We start from the raw sequence: 21,466 nt of genomic DNA on the forward strand, positions 1-21,466 counted from the left end.
ACACTTCTGAGAACTACAGTTTTAAAGATGTATCCAGATGCCGTACTGAAAATGTAGTTCCATCACCTGTCTATTATGTGCTCGGGCATCTAACTAAAGGGCATGTGTAAAAAAACAAATGGGGAAGCCATGTGAAGTGTCTATGGGTATTAACTGTATTGTTCTTGTGACTTTTCTGTGTTTGAAAATTTTCAAAATAAAGGAACATACTGGGAATTCCCTGGCGGTCCAGTGGTTAGGACTCTGCACTTTCACTGTCAAGGGCGCAGGTTCCATCCCTGGTCAGGGAACTGAGATCCCACAAGGTGTGAGGCGGGGCCAAAAAAAAAAAATGTTAAAAAATAAAAAGATCCGGAATCTGACTACTGTTCCCCACCTTCACTGCTGTCCCCCTGCCCTAAGCCTTGTCTTTCCTCACCTACTTCGGGCTCTTAGCCACAAAGCGGCCAGTGGGACCCAGATCAAACATCTGATCCCATCTGTCCCCTGCTCTGAACCCTGAGACAGCTTCCACCCCACTCAGAGCCCAAGTGCTCAAAATGGACCACAAGACCACACCCAGTCTGACCCACCCTCCCCTCCTGTCCTCATTCCCTCTGCTCCTGCCACCAAGGCCTCCATCTCATCCCTGGAGAATCTGAGCCCTGGGGGCTTTGTGCCGTCTGTAGCTGTGCCTGGAAGGCTCTTCACCCAGATAGCTAAACGGCTCAAATGTCATCTTCTTAGTATGGCTTTGCCTGGCTATTTAAAATTGTACCCCTTCCCCCTGGCCTGCACTACCCAGCTCCCACCTCTGCTTTCTCTCTATGGTACTTCTCATTTACTTGCTTATTCTGTTTTGTCTTTCTACCCCCACTGGAGCGTAAGCCCCGCGAGAGCATGGGTGTGTGTCTGTTGGCTGCTGTACCACTGAAAGTGCTTGGTAAACAGTCGGCACTCAGTGATGTATATTGGCTGACGTGGAGTTCTCTGGCTGCGAGTAGGAAGAGGGCGCCGGGTGACGAACTGTGCCCTTGAAGGCAAGGACCAGAAAGGGACCAGGTAGGGGTGGGGCACTGCGAGCACTGGGTGTGCCTGAAACTGTGAAGGCTTCACCCAGACCACAGACCTCCAGGAAGGAGGTCATCAGAGGTCTGCAGGTGCAACAGTGGGGCAACGAACTCATGTTCCATGAAGATGTTTCTTCCCTCCCTAGGGTCTGGACTTTCAGCTCTGACCTCCTGCAGGTCTCTGAGGGGCAGACCTTCCTGCCCCTGTGTGGCCTTGGGTCAGTCATGTCATCTCTTTGCCTTAGTTTCTTCATCTGTAAATAAGAATGATAATACTATTTTTCAAAGTTCTTGGGAGGATTAAGTTAGATAGTGTGAAGGGGGGGGTGGAATCCCTTAGTAAGAGCCTAATAAACAATAGCTGATGTTAAAAGAGGTGCGTTGTGTTGTCCCATCTGATTCTCCAAGGCCTGGGGCCTTTTCCTCGCATCCACAACCCTCTCTAGGAACAGGACTGACAAGTCAGGCAGCCATTGGCCACCCCCAGCCCCGGGGAATTTCATTCTGGCCAGAGAGGTGTTTATGTACTAATCTATGGTTGAACATAATGGTTTCTTAATTTTTATCTAAGTATCGCATATTACAAGCACAGAGTGTTTATCATGAATGGTAATACTCCTCCCCTTTCCCTCCCAAGTCATGGTCCTGGAAAGGAACCATTTTTTAATCCCTTTAATTTGTTTTAGTCTCAGCTCTTCTGGTGGGTCCATATCCCTCAACGATATGCTAATTCTGCTATTTTTTTATGTATCCATCCTGCCTGCCATTAATCTACTGGTTTCTAGCTCCAATAGGAGAGCATTTGACCCACTGGCCCTGTCCCACTTCCCGGGTCAGCTACATCCCTCTTTTTAGGCTCTTTGTAACCGTAACTAAAGTTGTTTTTGTTGCTGTAAGTATGATAACTCTCCGTGGTCATTTTCAGTATCAGCTGTCATGTGTGGCGGCACAGTGGTTAAGGGAGGGAACTCTGGGGCCAGACTTCCTGGGGCCAGACCCAGGCTCAGCCACTGACTGAGTGTGTGACCCTGGGCAACAAATGTCACCTTCCTGTGCCTCAGGTTCCTGATCTGTGAGAAGGGTTAGCCTCGTCCTGAGGATTCAGTGAGCTAGGACACGGGGTGCTCTGGGAACAGTGCCAGCGACCTGTTAAACAACACAATTCAACTGGCTAACAATCTAACTGGCTTTATTAAACGACTCATTAATTGGGTAGCATCCCACCTAGCCAGTAGAAAGGCTCTCTGAGGGGCTGTACAAATGGAAGGCTTTTATAGGCAGAAGTGGGGTGGGATGAGGAGGTGATCAGCAAAAGAAAAGGATTATTTTAGGCGAGGACATCTTCCCTTAGAGGCAGCGGTCAGGAAAGGTAAGGGTCTCTTCAAGGAAATTACCTCACTAGTGTTTATCAAGAAGTTCCAGACTGGGCTTCCCTGGTGGTGCAGTAGTTAAGAATCCGCCTGCCAATGCAGGGCACATGGGTCCGAGACCTGGTCCCGGGAAGATCCCACATGCTGCGGAACAGCTAAGCCCGTGCGCCACAACTACTGAAGCCCACACACCTAGAGCCCATGCTCCTCAACAAGAGAAGCCACCGCAATAAGCCTGCGCACCGCAACAAAGAGTAGCCCCCGCTCTCCACAACTAGAAGAAAGCCTGCGTGCAGCAACGAAGACCCAACGCAGCCAAAAATAAATAAATAAAATAAATTGAAAAAAAAAAAAGAAGCTCCAGACTGATTAATTTAAAATTCCATGCCTGGGAGCAGCTGAAACTGCAATTAGGTTAGGTATTAAGTTTTGGTTTTGGTGACTCAGCTTAACACAAGTGACTCCATTTGGGCCTGTTGCCTCATTTTTTTTTTTTAAGTACTCAAATGTTGTTTTTTTTTTTTTGGCTGCATTGGGTCTTCGTTGCTGTATGTGGGTTTTCTCTAATTGAGGCAAGCAGGGGCTACTCTTCGTCACAGTGCGTGGGCTTCTCACTGCGGTAGCTTCTCTTGTTGTGGAGCCTGGATTGTAGGCACGTGGCTTCAGTAGTTGTGGTGCAAGGGCTCAGTAGTTGTGGCACATGGGCTCAGTTGCTCCGCGGCATGTGGGATCTTCCCAGACCAGGGCTCGAACCCGTGTCCCCTGCGCTGGCAGGCGGACCCCTCAACTACTGCGCCACCAGGGAAGTCCCTACATTTACTTTTATAATGCTTAAAGTAGCTAATACTTGCATTCTCTTCTTCGCCTTGTCTAGAGCTTCACTGTCCAATACAGCAGCCACTAACCATGTGGAACTATTTTAATTTAAACTCATTAAAATTCATTAAGATTTAAAATTCAGTGGTTAAAATAGATGTGGTATATGTATACAATGGACTCTTACTCAGCCATAAAAAAAATGAAATAATACCATTTGCAGCAACATGGATGGACCTAGAGACTATCATCCTAAGTGAAATAAGTCAGACAGAGAAAGACAAGTACCATGTGATCTCACTTTTATGTGGAATCTAAAAAAATGATACAAATAAACTTATTTACAAAACAGAAATAGACTCACAGACATAGAAAACAAACTTATGGTTACCAAAAAGGAAAGAGATGGGGGAGGGATAAATTAGGAGTTTGGGATTAACAGATACACACTGATACATATAAAATAGATAAACAGGGCTTCCCTGGTAGCGCAGTGGTTAAGAATCTGCCTGCCAATGCAGGGCACATGGGTTCAAGCCCTGGTCTGGGAAGATCCCATGTGCTGCGGAGCAACTAAGCCTGTGAGCCACAACTACTGAGCCCGCGTGCCACAATTACTGAAGCCCGTGCGCCTAGAGCCCGTGCTCCCCAACAAGTGAAACCACTGCAATGAGAAGCCTGTGCACCGCAACGAAGAGTAGCCCCTGCTCGCCGCAACTAGAGAAAGCCCGCGTGCAGCAACAAAGACCCAACGCAGCCAAAAATAAATAAATAATAAATTTATTTTAAAAAATCAGTTGTGTTTATATACACTAATAACAAACTATCAGAACAAGAAATTAAGAAAACAATCTTATTTACAACTGCATCAAAAAGAGTAAAATACCTAGGAATAAATTTAACCAAGGAAGTGAAATATCTGTACACTGAAAACTGTAAAACATTCATAAAAGAAACTGAAGAAGAGAAAAATGGAAAGATATTTCATGCTTGTGGATTGGAAGAATTAATATTGTTAAAATATCCATACCATCCAAAATAATCTACATTATACATAATCCATATCAAAATTCCAGTGGCATTTTTCACAGAAACAGAACAAAGAATTCTAAAATTTGCATGGAACCACAAAAGACCCCAAGAGCCAATGCAGTCTTGAGAAAGAAGAATAAAGCTGGAGGCATCACACTTCCTGATTTAAAACTATATTACAAAGGTAAAATAATCGAAACAGTATAGCATTGGCATAAAAAAAGGCACATAGATCAATGGAACAGAATAGAGAGCCCAGAAATAAATCCACAAAATATGGTCAATTAATTTACTACAACAAAGCTAAGAATATACAGTGGGGAAAGGAAGGTCTCTTCAATAAATGGTGTTAAGAAAACTGGACAGCCATATGCAAAATAATTAACCTGCACCCCTCTCTTACACCATACACAAAAAAATAATACAAAATGGATCAAGGCTTGAAGGTAAGTCCTGAAACCATAAAACTCCTAGAAGAAAACATAGGCAATAAGCTCCTTGACATTGGTCTTGACAATGACTTTTTGGACTTGACACCAAAAACAAACATAAATAAGTGGGACTACATCAAACTAGAAAGCTTCTGCACAAAGGAAACCATCAACAAAATGAAAAGGCAACCTACAGAATGGGAGGAAATATTTGCAAATCATATATCTGATAAGGGTTTAATATCCAAAACATATAAATAATTCATACAACCACATTGTAAAACCAAAAAAAAATCTGGTTTAAAAATGGGTGGGGGGACTTCCCTGGTGGTGCAGTGGTTTAGAATCCACCTGCCAATGCAGGGGACACAGGTTCGAGCCCTGGTCTGGGAAGATCCCACAGGCCGCAGAGCAACTAAGCCCATGCGCCATAACTACTGAGCCTGTGCTCTAGGGCCTGCGAGCCACAGCTACTGAGCCTGTATGCCACAACTACTGAAACCCGGGCGCCTAGAGCCCATGTTCCACAACAAGAGAAGCCACCGCGATGAGAAGCTCACACACCACAACGAAGAGTAGCCCCCGCTCGCCGCAACTAGAGAAAGCCCGCATGCAGCAATGAAGACCCAATGCAACCAAAAATAAATACATTAATTAATTAATTTAAAAAAATAGGTGGGAAATTCCCTGGCAGTCCAGTGGTTAGGGATCCATGCTCCCACTGCAGGGGGCATTGGTTCAATCCACGGTTGGGGAACTAGGATCCTACAAGCCATGGAGTGTGGCCAAAAAAAAATTTTAAATAAGGAATTCCCTGGTGGTCCAGTGGCTAAGACTTCATGCTCCCAGTGCAGCGGGGCCCGGGTTCGATCCCTTGTCATAGAACTAGACCCCATATGCTGCAACTAAGTGTTCACATGCCTCAACTAAAGATCCTTCATGCTGCAACTAAGACCCAGCACAGGCAAATAAATAAATAAATAAATATTTTTAAAAATTAAAAAATAATAAATAATAAAATAAAAACGGGCAGAGGATCTGAATATACTTTTTCCCAAAGAAGACATACAGATGGTCAACAGACACATGAGAAGATGCTCAACGTCACTAATCATGAGGGAAATGCAAATCGAAACCACAATGAGATATCACCTCATACCTGTTAGAATAGCTATTATCATAAAACAAGAACTAAGTGCTGACAAAGATGTGGAGAAAATGGAACCCTTGCGCACCATTGATGGAAATATAAACTGTTGCAGCTAGTATAGAAAACAGTATGGAGGTTCCTCAAACAATTAAAAATAGAACTACCATATGATCCAGCAATTCCACTGCTGGGTATTTACCCAAAGGAAATGAAAACACTAACTCAAAAAGTTACATTGTAAAAAAAAAAAAAAAAAGTTACATTGTACCCTCATGTTCATTGCAATATTATTTATAATAGCCAAGACACTGACGCAACCTAAGTGTCATATACATATATATATATATAGAGAGAGAGAGAGAGAGAGAGAGAGATGTATATACTTATATACAGGAACATTATTAAGCCATTAAAAAAGAAGGAAATCTTGCCAGTTGTGACAACATAGATGGACCTTGAGGGCATTATGCTAAGCAAAACATAGAGAAACACAAATACTGGATGATCTCACTTATATGTGGAATCTTAAAAATAAAAAACAAACAAAAAAACCTCATAGATACAGAGAACAGATTGGTGGTTGCCAGAGGCGGGGGTGTCAGGGGTGGGTGAAATGGGTGAAGGGGGTCAAAGATACAAACTTCCAGTTATAAAATAAATAGGTCCTGGGAATATAATATACAGCATGATGACTACAGTTCATAATATTGTATTGCCTTTTTAAAAGTTGCTGAGTAAATCTTAAAATTTCTTATCACAAGAGACAAAACTACGTGTGGTGATGGATGTTAACTAGACAGTGTGGTGATGATTTTGCAATATATACAAATATCAAATCATTATGTTGTACACCTCAAACTAATATCATGTTATAAGACAATATATCTCAATTAAAATTTTTAAAAACTGGTGAAGTTAACAAAAGTGAGAGGAAAAAATCCAAGCCTAAGAAAGAGCAAATAGAGTAACCCACTTCACATTTGACTATGAGCTTCCTGGGGCTGGCCCTTAAAGGGACAATTTACATGATGAGTTTTCCTAGTCAAAGAGGAAGAAACACAGTAGTTCCTCAGAGGAGTCAGTGTTTTCCTGACACTCACTTATAAAGTTAAGGGTTAGGGAACCAGGACGATAGGCGATGAGAGGGAAGTGGCCAGCTGCTGACTATCATCTGAGGTAGAACCAATGGGATTTCTTAACACATTGGATATGGGGGTGTGAGAGAGGGGATCTGACAGCACCAAGGTTTCTGGCCTGACTAACTGTAAGAACCAAACTGTCGTTTTCTGATATGGAAAGGCTGGGGATGGAGCAGGTTTGGGGGAGAAGATATAGCATTGATCAAACATGCTAAGTTTGATATGCCTATTAGACACCCAAGTGGAGGTTTCAAGTAAGCAATTCTCTAGGAGCAAGTGAGGAACTCCCAGAAGAGACCCACATTGAAGGTGTAAATTTGGGGGCCATCAGCATCTGGTTGGTGTTTAAAGCTGTGTGTCTGGATGAGCTCACCTCAAGAGTGAGTGTTGATTAACAGAAGAGGACCAGAGCTGACATGTGAGATCGGTGTTACTGCAGTTACAGAGAGGGCCATGGTGGCTCAGAGGGTTTAAGTGACTTGCCCAAGATCACACGGCTAGTAAGGGGGTAGAATCTGCATTCTAACCCAGGTCCTAGTTCGAATCTTTCAATACTCCTTTAGAGTCGTCTATATAAGCTTCTTTTGATCTAATTTGAGCCAGGGCTATAATTTAGAACACTTAGAGGATTTAACTGGTGTTCATTCAGGTTCCAAAGCCCTCGGCTGTTTCTCAGCTGAGCTTTGAAAACAGCTAGAGAATCAGGAGTCCAGGGATGGGCCTGAAGGTCTGATGGGATTCCCACACACGGAGACAGGGCAGATCTGTGTGCTTTGCAAAGCCAGAGGTGATAGGACTCAAAATACTCGATTATGAAAGTTGGAGATATTGAATATTAAGACATGATTTCGGATCTATCCCAGCCCCAGAACAATTAGTGGAGCACTCAGTATTACAGCCCTGCAGCCTTCCTCCAGTCTGGAAGAATGTCACCAGTAGTTGTCACCAACTACTTGCCCTCATCCCAATCCTAAATTAAAGGTAATGGTGCTCATCTCTCCAGGACTGTTATAAGGTTAAACAAGAAAATATCAGTGAGGTCACTCAGCTTACGGCAAGCCCTGGCACAGAGTTTAATTTATTTTTCCTCTCATGCCTCAGCCATTAAGAATATGGAAGCCATATGACTTCCAAGGGTTCCCTCCTGCCCCTACCCCAGGAATTTATTCAGTTTGACTTGTCCCACCTAGGACAGAGTTCCACCCTGGGGTTCAGAGGTGGTCCTTTGGGGCTTGTCACCCTGGGCTGGTTGACAGCTGCCCTCCCCAGATCCCTTCTCTGCCCTGCTCTCTGCCCTGGAGGCTCCCTTGCCCTCTGGCTCCCACTTGGGTTCAGCTAAAGGTAGGACAGCCTGGAGATCAGAGGGAGAGTGAAGAGAGTCAAGACATTTCTTCCCTGCTCCGGATCACGCCTCTGGCAGTGGCTTTATCTCCCTACCCATGTCTATAGCATCTGTGAGCTGGCCTCCTGTGATATTGTGATTTGCAATAAGAAATATACATTTGAACTTTGTCCCCGTTTCTGGCATGGAGCTCCCCAAACCACACACACACACACACACACACACACACACACACACACACACACACACACACTGGAATTGATGATCAGAATTTTACCTCCTCCTCTATGTCTCCAGTTTTCACTGGGGTTCAGCGACACTATTTCTTCCTCTTCTCCTTTAGTCCTTGGGGGCAACATTCTTTGTAGGTTCCTTTCTTTGGCAGCGTTGGGTCTTTGTTGCTGCACACGGGCTTTCTCTGGTTGTGGCGAGCGGGGGCTACTCTTCGTTTTGGTGCTCGGGCTTCTCATTGCGGTGGCTTCTCTTGTGGAGCACGGGCTCTAGGCGTGGGCTTCAGTAGTTGCAGCACGTGGGCTCAGTAGTTGTGGCTCGCGGGCTCTAGAGCGCAGGCTCAGTATTTGTGGCTCATGGGCTTAGTTGCTCCATGGCATGTGGGATCTTCCCGGACCAGGGCTCGAACCTGTGTCCCCTGCATTGGCAGGTGGATTCTTAACCACTGCACCACCAGGGAAGTCCTCTTTGTAGCTTCCTTTAACCATACACGTATCTCTACCAGGAGTCCCTATATTAAAGCCTCTGGAATTGTGCTGTCCAATATAATAACCACTGGCTACATGTAGGTATTTGAATTTAAATTACAATAATTAAATTAAACACAATTTAAAATGCAGTTCCTCCATTGCACTAGACACATTTCAAGTGTTCAGTAGCCAATGTGGATAGTGGCTACCATTTTGAACAGTGCAGATATAGAAATCTGATCATGACAGATGATTCTATTGGACAGCACTGCTCTAGAACCAGCTGAGTTAGACTCTGTTTCCTGTTGGGCTGGACTGGTACCTACCTTCCCCCACATCCGTCAGAACCAAGGCACTTTTTTTTTTTTTTGATGTGGACCATTTTTTTTTAATTAATTAATTTATTTATATTTATTTTTGACTGTGTTGGGTCTTCGTTTCTGTGCAAGGGCTTTATCCAGTTGCGGTGAGCGCGGGTCACTCTTCATCACGATGCGCGGGCCTCTCACTGTCGTGGCCTCTCTTGTTGTGGAGCACAGGCTCCAGACGCGCAGGCTCAGTAGTTGCGGCTCACGGGCTTAGTTGCTCCGTGGCATGTGGGATCTTCCCAGACCAGGACTCGAACCCGTGTCCCCTGCATTGGCAGGCAGATTCTTAACCACTGCGCCACCAGGGAAGCCCCGAAGGCACTTTTATCTGGTTTATATATTTGGGAATCCAGTTTAAACTGTCATTTGATTTCAACTATTCTAACAGATATTCAAGACATAATGTTTAGGGACTTACGTGGTGGTTCAGTGGTTTAGACTCCACACTTCCACTGCAGGGGGCATGGGTTCGATCCCTGGTCAGGGAACTAAGGTCCCACATGCTGCATGGCACGACCAAATAAATAAATAAATTCTTTTTTTTTTTTTTGGCATATGTACTTTCTTTTAAAATTTAATTTATTAACTTATTTATTTTTGGCTCTGTTGGGTCTTCGTTGCTGCACGCGGGCTTTCTCTAGTTGTGGTGAGCAGAAGCTACTCTTTGCTGCGGTGCGCAGCCTTTTCATTGTGGTGGATTCTCTTGCTGCAGAGCATGGGCTCTAGGCGTGCGGGCTCAGTAGTTGTGGCGCATGGGCTCAGTTGCTCTGCGGCATGTGGGATCCTCCCGGACCAGGGCTCGAACCCATGTCCCCTGCACTGGCAGGCAGATTCTTAACCACTGCACCATCTGGGAAGTCCAATAAATGAATTCCTAAAAAAAAAAGAAGACATAATGTTTAACCCTCGTACACTGAGGGCGGGAACATGCAACAGTGCAGCCACCTTGGAAAAATTTGGCAGTTCCTTTACATACTAAACGTTTATAACCATATGACCCAACAATCCCACTTTGGGGTATATACCCAAGAGAACTGAAAACATAAAAACCTATACGTATGCAAAAACTTGTTCACAATGTGCATTATTTCTAATTGCCAAAAAGTGGAAACAACCTACATGTCCATCAACTAACGCATGGATAAACAAAATCCCAATTCTCAATTTTTCATGGTCCCTTGGACCCCCAGGTCTCAGTTTCCTCCCTTGGGCTGTTATCTATCTGCTGAGACTGTTGGGTTATAAGCCAGCCTGGCCTCCATCTCAGACCACTCTTCAAAACCCTTTTCAATGAATATTTATTGAGCACCTACTGTGTGCCAGGCATGGCACTCAGTGCTGGAGGTACACGGGCTCTGCAGGGTTTCTGGCTTTCATGGAACTTACTGCAGCCATTGACAAGAGTTACGAAGGGGAAGCACAGACCTATGAGACCACATAACAGAAGCCCCTACTCAAACCTGAGGATCAAGGAAGGCGTCCTGGAGGAAGTGATACATTCACTGTACCTGAAGGATGAATAGTAGAAGTGAACCAGACAGAGAGAAGAGGGTAGAGAACTCCAAGAAGAGGTAAGAGCTTTAGCAAAGGCCTGGAGGCAATAAGGAGCCTGTGGTGTAGAAGCTGCTGGAAACAACTCACTGTGACTGGCATGTGGGGCGGGGGATGTGCTGTGAGCAGTAAACACAGGCCTGAGGGCCTTGTTAGGACAGGCAATAACAAACCTGCCAAGCTTCCTACTCTGTGGCAGGCCTGGGATCCACAGGCAGCCTTGACAGTAATGGCCCCCCAGGCAGTGTCACGCTGGTGCCCTGCCATTTACTGCTCATGTTAGAACTTGCAAACACCAGTGTCTTCCTGAGATTCCCCACAAAAGTTGAGTCGGCACACACTGGTGCAGCTCTCCAATTGTTAAGATACTGGAATAGTTCTGTACCTCTACGTAAAGAGCCACTGGGCCAGGACTTCCCTGGTGGTCCAGTGGTTGAGACTCCATGCTTCCACTGCAGGAGGGCGCGGGTTTGATCCCTGGCTGGGGAAATAAGATCCTGCATGCTGCACGGCGTGGCCAAAAAAAGAAAAATTAAAAAAGAGCCAGTGGCCCAAGAAATCCCTCCAGTAACCCCCACGCCAGGCACTCTGGCTACTCCTTCAGGAAACTCCAGAAGGGCCCACATTCCTGCTACTGATAGGTCTGCACACCTGAAGAGCAATAGTACACCCTGCCCCCGTGTTATCATGAGGACTAATGTATGTACAATTAAGCCTAGTGCCTAAATGCACATTATTAGTACTTAATGAATGTAGGCTATTATTATTATCACCAAGACAACTTCAGAGCAAAGTCCGCTCCCCAGAAGACAAACCTCCTGTGGGTTTCAGGTAGATGTTACATGTCCTGCCTCCTCATGAATCCCAGAATAGTTGGTGGCAGAAGGACCGCAGGGAGCCTGTAACTGAGCAGGACCCTATGGGGTCTTCCCAGGACAGCTCCCTGCCCCTTGCCCATCCTGTGCCTGCCTTTTTCCTATAGAAAAACTTTAGCCTTCTGGCCTTCCCCAAGCTCCAAAGAATAAACTTAGAGAAATGAGAAAATGCAGAAACAAAGAAAAATAGTCAAGCAAGACAAAATAATAATAGTTTAGGCATTAAACAAAGTCAAGGACCTTTAGTTCCTCCTCAAGGGCTATAGATAATATTCTGAGCTCTTTTGCAGATACCAGGTGGAAGAAGTTAATTGTATGTTGCCCCAAGAACTTTGACCCCAGACAGGTTGGAAGCAGAAGGTTGATGATGTTGACTCCTGGTTACCTCACCATCAACAAATCAGAAAAATGTCCACGAACTGATCATGCACCTGCAACCCTCTCCTCAGCATGTAGCCCCTTCCTCATTTCCCTATATAATCTCCAAGCAAAACTTGGGGAATGGGGAGTGGTTCTTTGGGGCATGAGTCCACCTTCTCCCCAGGATTGTTGGCTTCCTCAATAAAGCTATCTTTCCTTTTACGCAACACTTGTCTCTAAGTATTGGACTCTTGAGCAATGAGCAGCCTTACCTGAATTCAGTAAAAAGCCCATGGTCATGACATTCAAGGCCTGGGTCCTTCCACCACCCTGCTCCCCCATGCCTGCCTCTCACCCACATTGCATGGGTGCTCATGAACACAGAGAATGGGCCCTCCTGCTGACTTCCATGGAGAACTTTGGAGACATTTGTAGAAAACCAGAAGCTGCTGTTTACTGCCTCTTCTGCCACTGATACTGGGGCACAAGGTGGGGCTGGGCTGGGGTGCAGCATGGTGTAATAAGAGAGCCTGACTGGGGCTCTGACCACAATGGAGTAGTGGGGACTGGATATACCTACCTATCTTAAACAAGTAAAAAGCCACCCAAAATCTAGGATTTTCAGACACTGGACAACAGGCAGTGCAGGATGGTGAGCTCTGTGCCCTAGTTTATTCTTCTCTGGGAGAGAATTCCCAGAAAGCACAGGAAGAGAGAACCCAAATAGACTCCAGCAGTCTCCCTGAGTTGAGGAGGAGACATTGAGAATTTGCGGAGGCCATGGCCATCAGAATTCACAGGGCAGGGTAATGGAGGAGGGAACTGTACCAAGAGGGAACTCTGGACCCTGGCAGAGGGTTGCCATGAGACTTCAGCTGAGTACTGAGCAGGGGAGAAAATCCCCAGGGCTCATGCGGAGTGGGAGTAGCTGCTGGTCCCACTGGGGAGAGTGAAAAGACCTCCAAACACATGGGCATCTGGTAGAGGATTCAGAAGGGCATTGCCTCAGCATGGGGGCCAAATTAACCCTAGACTAAAGGCTATTCTGGTCCTAACAAATTGTAAAAGCAAGTCTTGAAAGAATCAAACTGTTTCCAAGGCATTAAGACTCCCCGGAACTGCTTGGCCAAGTAACATAACTGTTTACCACAACAAAGTTCAAAATATTTAAAGGAGGAGAGTTCCGGGAATTCCCGGTGGTCCAGTGGTTAGGACTGCGCGCTTCTACTGCAGGGGGCACGGGTTCGTTCAGGGAACTAAGATCCCGCATGCTGTGTGGCACAGGTACCCCTGCCCCAAAATAAGGAGGAGGAGATTTCCACCTATGGTTGAGTGAGGGGGTCAGCAAATCCTCTCTCCAAAAGTAACTGTAAATCTGGGCAAACTAGACAAAACAGCTACTTCAGGGCTCTGAGATCGACCAAAGGCATACCCCAATCCAAGAAGCAAATTGGGTTGAAAACTGCTCAACTCTGAGTTAGAACAGTGAGAGTCTGTGGTGTTCTCGCTTGGGGTTGCTCCATCGTGCCCCCTTCCCAGCTTGATAGGTTCTGCCAAGGTGGGGCAGGTCTTGAGGACCAGCGGCTTCACTGCTGAAGGGGACTCGTTGGATTTAGAGACCCAGACAATGCCCATGCCAAGCGACGTTGCCGATATAAGTAGCTAAATATGTGGCATGCAAGTGAAGAGCCTGACGCTGTGGCTGTGGACGAGGCAAGCATACTCCTAGCTGAGGCTGTGTGCCTTTGCCGCAGAGGGCAGAGGGCCCGCTCCACCCTTACACGCTTGGCTAACCCTGGGGCTCCATGTACAGAGAAGACTCAGAAGGGCTCAGTGGAAAGTAAGGCTGGGGCCAACTTGAAAACAACGGGAACTTTGTGCTCTCCTACCCACACACAGATCCATTGGCAGAGGCAGAATTCTCACTGACGCAAAGTAACTGAGTACAACCTCCATCCAATAATTGGCTGACCATTAAGCTACACTGACACAGAGGTCTACCTAGGAACCCAAACTTTAAAATTAAAAAAAAAAAGGATTTTTTAAAACATGGTAGGGACTTCCCTGGTAGTGCAGTGGCTAAGAATCCGCCTGCCGATGCAGGGGACACAGGTTCGAGCCCTGGTCCAGGAAGATCCCACATGCTGTGGAGCAACTAAGCCCATGTGCCACAACTACTGAAGCCCACGTGCCTAGAGCCTGTGCTCCGCAACAAGAGAAGCCACTGCCATGAAAAGCCCGCGTGCCACAATGAAGACCCAACGCAGCCAAAAATAAATTTAATTAATTAATTAATTAAAAAAATAAAAACAGGGTAGAAAGGTCAGTGACCACACACCATGAAGGAAAGGAAGCAGATTTCACAGATTTTGCCTAGGCCAATTATTAAACAAACAAACATACCATGACAACAATAACCTTTAGGGGGCATCAGAATCCAGTCTAAACTCAGGGGAAAAAAGTAATCAGTAGACGTTGTCTCTGAATGCCCCCAGATGTTGTATTTAATAGACCAAGGCTTTGAAGTAGCTATTATAAATATGTTCAAAGAACTAAACAAAGACATGTGACAGCAAAGCAAAGATTCAAAGAAAAGTGTAACAACAATGAATCAAAAATAGATCATCTTGATAAGGGGGTAGAAATCATGTATTTTTTTTTTACAGAAAAGTTCTGATACATGCTACAACATGGATGAACCTTCAAAATAGTATGTTAAGTGAAATAAACTGGACACAAAAGGACAAATATTGTATGATTCCACTTATATGAGGTACTTAGAATAGGCAAATTCATAGAAACAGAAAAAATAGAGATTATCAGGGACTGGAGGGAGAGAGGAATGGGGAGTTTTTTAGTTAGGGTACAGAGTGTCTGTTGGAATGATGAAAAACTTCTGGAAATGGACATCAAGGTGCTGAAGAAACTCAACAAGAATAAGAAACTGGTCAAGAAGCTGGCCAAAAAGTATGATGCGTTTTTGGCTTCAGAGTCTCTGATCAAGCGGATCCCATGAATCCTGGGCCCAGGCCTGAATAAGTCTGGCAAGTTCCCTTCCTAACTGACCCACAATGAGAACATGGTGGCCAAAGTTGATGAAGTGAAGTCCATGATCAAGTTCCAGATAAAGAAGGTACTGTGTCTGGCCGTGGCTGTTGGCCACATGAAGGTGAAAGATGATGAGCTTGTGTACAACATACAATCAGCTGTCAACTTCCTGGTGTCATTGCTCAAGAAAACTTGGCAGAACAGCCGGGCTTTGTACATTAAGAGCACCACGGGCAAGACCCAGCGCCTGTACTAAGGTGCAGCTCAATAAACCATACACCCATCATTTAAAAAAAAAAAAAAGGAATTCTGGAGTTGAGAGTAACAATAATAACTGAAGTGAAATATTCACTAAAGGGACTCAGCAACAGATTTAAGATGACAGATGATAGAATCAGTGAACTTGAAGATGGGTCAGTAGAAACTATTCAATCTGAAGAACATAGAGGGAAAAGGCAAATAAAAATGAGTCGTGGGACTTCCCTGGTGGTCCAGTGCGTAGGACTCTGTGTTCCCAATGCAGGGGGCCCTGGTTTTATCCCTGGTCGGGGAACTAGATCCCACCTGCATGCCACAACTAAGAAGTCCGCATGCCGCAACTAAAGATCCTGTGCACCACAATGAAGATCTGGAGCAGACAAAATAAATAAATTATATATATATATAGTGTGTGTGTGTGTGTGTGTGTGTGTGTGTGTGTGTGTGTGGCACGTGAGCCTCTCACTGCTGTGGCCTCTCCCACAATGGAGCACAGGCTCTGGATGCGCAGGCCCAGCGGCCATGGCCCACAGGCCCAGCCGCTCTGCGGCACGTGGGATTCCCCCCGGACCGGGGCACGAACCCGTGCCCCCTGTATCCACAGGCAGACTCCCAACCACTGCACTACCAGGGAAGCCCAATAAATATATTTTTTAAAAAATAAGTCTTTGCTCAGTTATCTGTGGAACAACAGGTGTCCCAACATAAGCACAGTAGGAGTCCCAACAGGAAAGGAAAAAGAGAAAAGGGAAGAAAAAAATATTTGAAGAAACAATGGCAGAGATTCCCAGTTGGTGAACATATCTACACACTGGGAGGATGGCACATCCAGTTTCACGGGGACAGAATCTCCTGTGCTCAGGACCCTTCCAGACCCTGCCTTATGTACTTCTTCATCTGGGTGTTCATCTATATCCTCTATAGTATTCTGTATAATAAACCGGTAAACAAAAACCTAGACACAAAGCAATGAAGTGACTTATCTTCCACTAATAAGTAGCAAAGCTGGAATTCAAACCCAGGACTATCTGACTAAGAAACCAAAATCTTAATCACTTTGCTCATGGAATATGTCTTCATAGAAACTAGTAACATTAAGTACTTTACCAGGGAAAAGGGAAAAAAAAGACACGATAGCCCAAAACTTCCCAAATGTGATGAAAAAATAATCTACACATCTGAGAAACTCAATGAATACCATGTAGGATACATACAAAAAGATCCATGGTCAGACACATTATAGCCAAACTGTTGGAAGACAACAAGAAAAATCATAAAAGCAGCAAATACAAAAGACTCATCATGTGTAGGGAAGCATCAATACTGATATACGCCGACTTTGCATCTGAAACAATGGAGATCAGAAGGTAGTAGAATGACTTATGCAAAGTGCAACAAACAATTCAAAAATGAAATTAAGAAAGCAATTCCAGGGAATTCCCTGGTGGTCCATTGGTTAGGACTCTACTCTCTCACTGCCGAGGGCCTGGGTTCAATCTCTGGTCAGGTAACTAAGATCCCACAAGAGGCACAGCAAAAAAAGAAAAAGAAAGAAAGAAAGCAATTCCATAAATGACTTTGTGCCAGTAAATTCAACCACATAGATGAAATGGAAACATTCCTTAAAAATAATAAACTACCAAAGCTCACTCAAGAATAGAAAACTTGGGGACTGCCCTGGTGATCCAGTGGGTAAGACTCTGTGCTCCCATTGCAGGGGGCCTGGGTTCGATCCCTCGTCAGGGAACTAGATCCCACATGCATGCTGCAACTAAGAGTTTGCATGCCGCAACTAAGGTCCGGCGCAGCCTAAATAAATAAATACATATTAAAAAAAAAAGAAAACTTGAATTAGCCTTACATAATTAATGAAACAATTTGTAGTTAAACCTTCCTATGAAATCAATTTGAGCACTGTGCCTAAAATAAAAGCTTTATCTTCAAAACTTCACAGACTGGGCTTCCCTAGTGGCGCGGTGGTTGAGAGTCCGCCTGCCAATGTAGGGGACACGGGTTCGTGCCCTGGTCCGGGAAGATCCCACGTGCCGCGGAGCGGCTGGGCCCGTGAGCCATGGCTGCTGAGCCTGCGCGTCTGGAGCTTGTGCTCTGCAACGGGAGAGGCCACAACAGTGAGAGGCCCGCGTACCGCAAAACAACAACAACAACAACAAAAACTAGCACAGACCTCTAGGCATTGAGAGGCAGAGTTTTTCCTTTTTCATTCCCAGAAATACTCTTTCATCATACAAAATTTATTGGTTTGGAGGGTTTTGGGGTGTGGTTTTGTTGTTGTTGTTTTTGTTTTTGTCTCTACATGAGCCAACTTTCAAAATATTTGGAAGCATAAAGGATTCACCCTCAGGTTTCCAGCATTTCTCTCCTGGTGACATTGTAAAGTCAGTTGAATTCCTTCACATTCCCCATAAACTGAAGGTAATAAATGGAAATATTCAGGAAAGGAAAAAAACTTTCCTACAAAGAAAACTCCAGGCACAGATGGCTCCACTGGTAAATTCTACCAAATATTTAAGGAAGAACTCAATAATATCAATAAATATTATTAGGAAGAAATAGATATCAATTCTACATGACTTAACATTATCCCAGTCTAATCCCAACAAGGTTTTTGAGAAACTGACAAGCTGATTCTAAAATTTATATAGAAAGCCAAAGACATAGACTAGCCAAAACAATTTTTAAAAAGAAAAAAGAGGAAGTACATTACATGATGTCAAGACTCACTATACAGCTACAGTTATCAAGACGTGGTTTTGGTGTAGAGATAAACATATAAATTAATGAAATTAAATAAATAATTCAGAAAAAGATGAACATATATGTGGTCAATTGATGTTTAGCAAAGGTGGCAGGGCAATACGATGGGGGAAAGGAGAATATTCTCAATAAATGGTGCTGAAACAATTGGATAGCCATATGCAAAAAAAAACCGGAAATGAATCATACACAAAAGCTAAGTCGAATGTATCATAAACCCAAATGTTAAAGCTAAAACTATAAAGCTTCTAGAGGAAAACATAGAAAATCTTAGTTACCCCGGGTTTGATGAAGATTTCTTAAATAGGACACAAAAAGCACAAACTATAAAAGAAAAAAATTACAAATTGAACTCATCAAAATTAAAAATTTGTTGTTCTTCAAAAGATACTGATTTTTAAAAATGAAATGAAAAGGTATGGACTGAGAGATAATATTTGCAAAATATGTATCTGACAAAGCCCTTGTATCTGAGATATATGAAGGTCTCACAACTCAAGAAGAAGACCCAATTTAAAAATAGGCCATAAATTGGAACAGACAGCTCACCAAAAATTCTGTCTGGACTTTAGGATCACACAGGCCTGGGTTCAAATCCTGGCTCTACCATTTTCAGACTTTGCCATATTGGGCAGGTCAGTTTACTTCATCTCTCTAAGCCTCATTTTTCGCATCAGCAAGATGCGGAAAATATGTAACTAAATAGTAGGTAGTCGGGAAGATTAAACATAATATTCCTAACTTATTTAGATACTTAAGGAATGTCAGGAATTCCCTGGCGGTGCAGTGGTTAGGACACAACACTCTCACTGCCAAGGGCCTGGATTCAATCCCTGGTTGGGGAACTAAGATCCTACAAGACTCGCAGCATGGCCAAAAAAAAAAAAAAAAAAAATAGAATAAGAGGATCTGAGTACCAGCCTGTCACTTTATTTTTTTAATTGGGGTATAGTTGATTTACAGTATGATATCAGTTTCAGGCGTACCTTATAGTGATTCAAAACTTTTATAGATTTACTCCATTTAAAGTTATTATAAAATATTGGCTATATTCCCTGTGCTGTGCAATACATCCTGCAGCTTACTTATTTTTTAAAATTTATTTATTTATTTTTGACTGCGTTGGGTCTTTGTTGCTGCACGCAGCTTTCTCTAGTTGCAGTCAGCGGGGGCTACTCTTCGTTGCGGTGCACAGGCTTCTCATTGTGGTGGCTTCTCTTGTTGCAGAGCACGGGCTCTAGGCGCGCGGGCTTCAGTACTTGTGGCACGCGGGCTTCAGTAGTTGTGGCGCACGGGCTTAGTTGCTCTGCGGCATGTGGGATCTTCCCGGACCAGGGCTCGAACCTGTGTCGCCTGCATTGGCAGGCAGATTCTTAACCACTAGCTTACTTATTTTATACATAGTAGTTTGTACCTCTTAATCCTCTACCCCTATCTCACCCCACACGACCGGAAAAAAAAAAGAAATGTCAAACACCCTCCTCTTCTCTTATCAAGTAGAGATGGGTTTAGCCTCAGAAGTCTGGGTCAGGTAAGAGGCAGCAGCGCCCTTAGGCCAGAGGGCAAAAGCCCACATTGTGTCCAAGTGAGTGTGAAGAGGCTGAGACAGAGAAATGTGTCCAAAATAGGGCGTGGGAGCCGCAGGGCCTGATGCTACTGAGAGCTTCAGAGATACTCTGGGTAGAGATATGTGGGGTAGTGGGTGGAGAACAGGAAAGTAACAACAAGGATGATAGCATCAGAACAGGAAAACCAGAAGCTGCCCAAGCAAATCTCAGCATCAGCGTCTGCAGCTAGGTTTTACACACTTGTCACGAGCAGTATTTACACAGGGAGGTGGGGTCTTACCTACAGGGCAGGCTGAGCCAGACAAGCCTCCTAGAGAACAGGGCAGCAGCAGCCCCCAGCCAGCCAGCTGGAGATGTGTGCTGGGAAGCTCCCCCGGGAGGAGGTTGAAGCTGGTCTGGGAAATGGTGAACCCACCACAATGAAAGTGTATCATTGAACTTGGGGAATGGCCGAAAAGGACCAGGGACAGCCCAGCCTCCGCAGGGAGTTCAGAAATGGCTACTGACTTGAAGGAACATTATCCACCCTGGAATCCTGCGCAAAACATCTGCTACTAAATCCACCCTTGAGGGAATTCCCTGGCGGTCCAGTGGTTAGGACTCCACGTTTTCACTGATGAGGACATGGGTTCAGTTCCTCGTCAGGGAGCTAAGATCCTGCAAGCCGCAAGGTATGTATGTATGTATGTATGTATGTATGTATAAATCAATCAATCAATCAATCAATCAATCAATCCACCCTTGAGAGGAATTCCTCTCGGGTCTCAGCACCAGAAAGAGCTTGGCATCTCCAGGGCTCCAGCTTGGTTCTGGCTGGAAGCAGAGTGGAAGGCAAGCTGCCAGGTTCAGGTCTCCCCACTGCCTGGGAGCTTGGGGTTCAGTGACTGTGCAATGAGACTTCCAGCCAGCCAGGCGGGTCTGGAAGGGGTGGCAGGTGTGTCAAAGGTGTGAAGGTGCCCAAACTCCTCAGGCTTTGTGGATGCTGATTCTTCATTAATCTTAACCCCTTTTGGGCTCTTTCCCAGTCCTTGTCTCCCCCAGAGCCCCACCAGATGCCCAGGGCAGAGTGATACCCCAGCCCTCCACCAGGAGTGTCTAGACTCACCCTCCCCCACTCTCGCTACTCTTCTGGAAAATGGCCTGCCAAAGCCAAGAGGCTGCATTTCAGAGGGTCTGGTGTCCCAGATGCAGTGATGACACCTGCAGGTGTCAAGGGTTTGACCTTGAACCCCTCCTATAAATTTGCCCATGGGTCAGTGACACCCCCAGGAGTTAGAATGACCCTAAAGACCCCTCCATCCTGCCCCTCTGGGGGACGCTTGGGTCTAGACACCTGTACACTGCCCATCCAGGTCACACCTCACCCCCTCTGGGGCAACAAACAGCCCCACAGGTTCCCACTTCCCCAGTCTGGCTCAGGAAGGCGCTGTCCCCCTGACACACAGGAGGGGGAAAGAAATGGCTCATTCCTTATTCATTCATCAGCACTGATTCCCTGTCTCAGGCTAACTGGTGAAGACAGGCCAGGAAAAACCGCTCTGGGTGTTGCATCAGACGTCTGTGCTACTGGGCGCTGTGGAAGAAATGCTGACCAACCTGGGAAGTGGGAGTGGGAGTCAGGAAGCCTTTAGGA

At 45.1% G+C, this 21,466-nt stretch overlaps 1 pseudogene; it reads left to right on the top strand.

The window, feature by feature from the left end:
* The first annotated feature begins 15,086 nt into the window (after window positions 1-15,086).
* Window positions 15,087-15,488, top strand: LOC101276505 (60S ribosomal protein L10a-like; annotated as a pseudogene).
* The last annotated feature ends 5,978 nt before the right edge of the window (window positions 15,489-21,466 follow it).

The sequence above is a fragment of the Orcinus orca genome, chromosome 16 (genome assembly GCF_937001465.1).
Source record: "Orcinus orca chromosome 16, mOrcOrc1.1, whole genome shotgun sequence".
NCBI lineage: Eukaryota > Metazoa > Chordata > Mammalia > Artiodactyla > Delphinidae > Orcinus > Orcinus orca.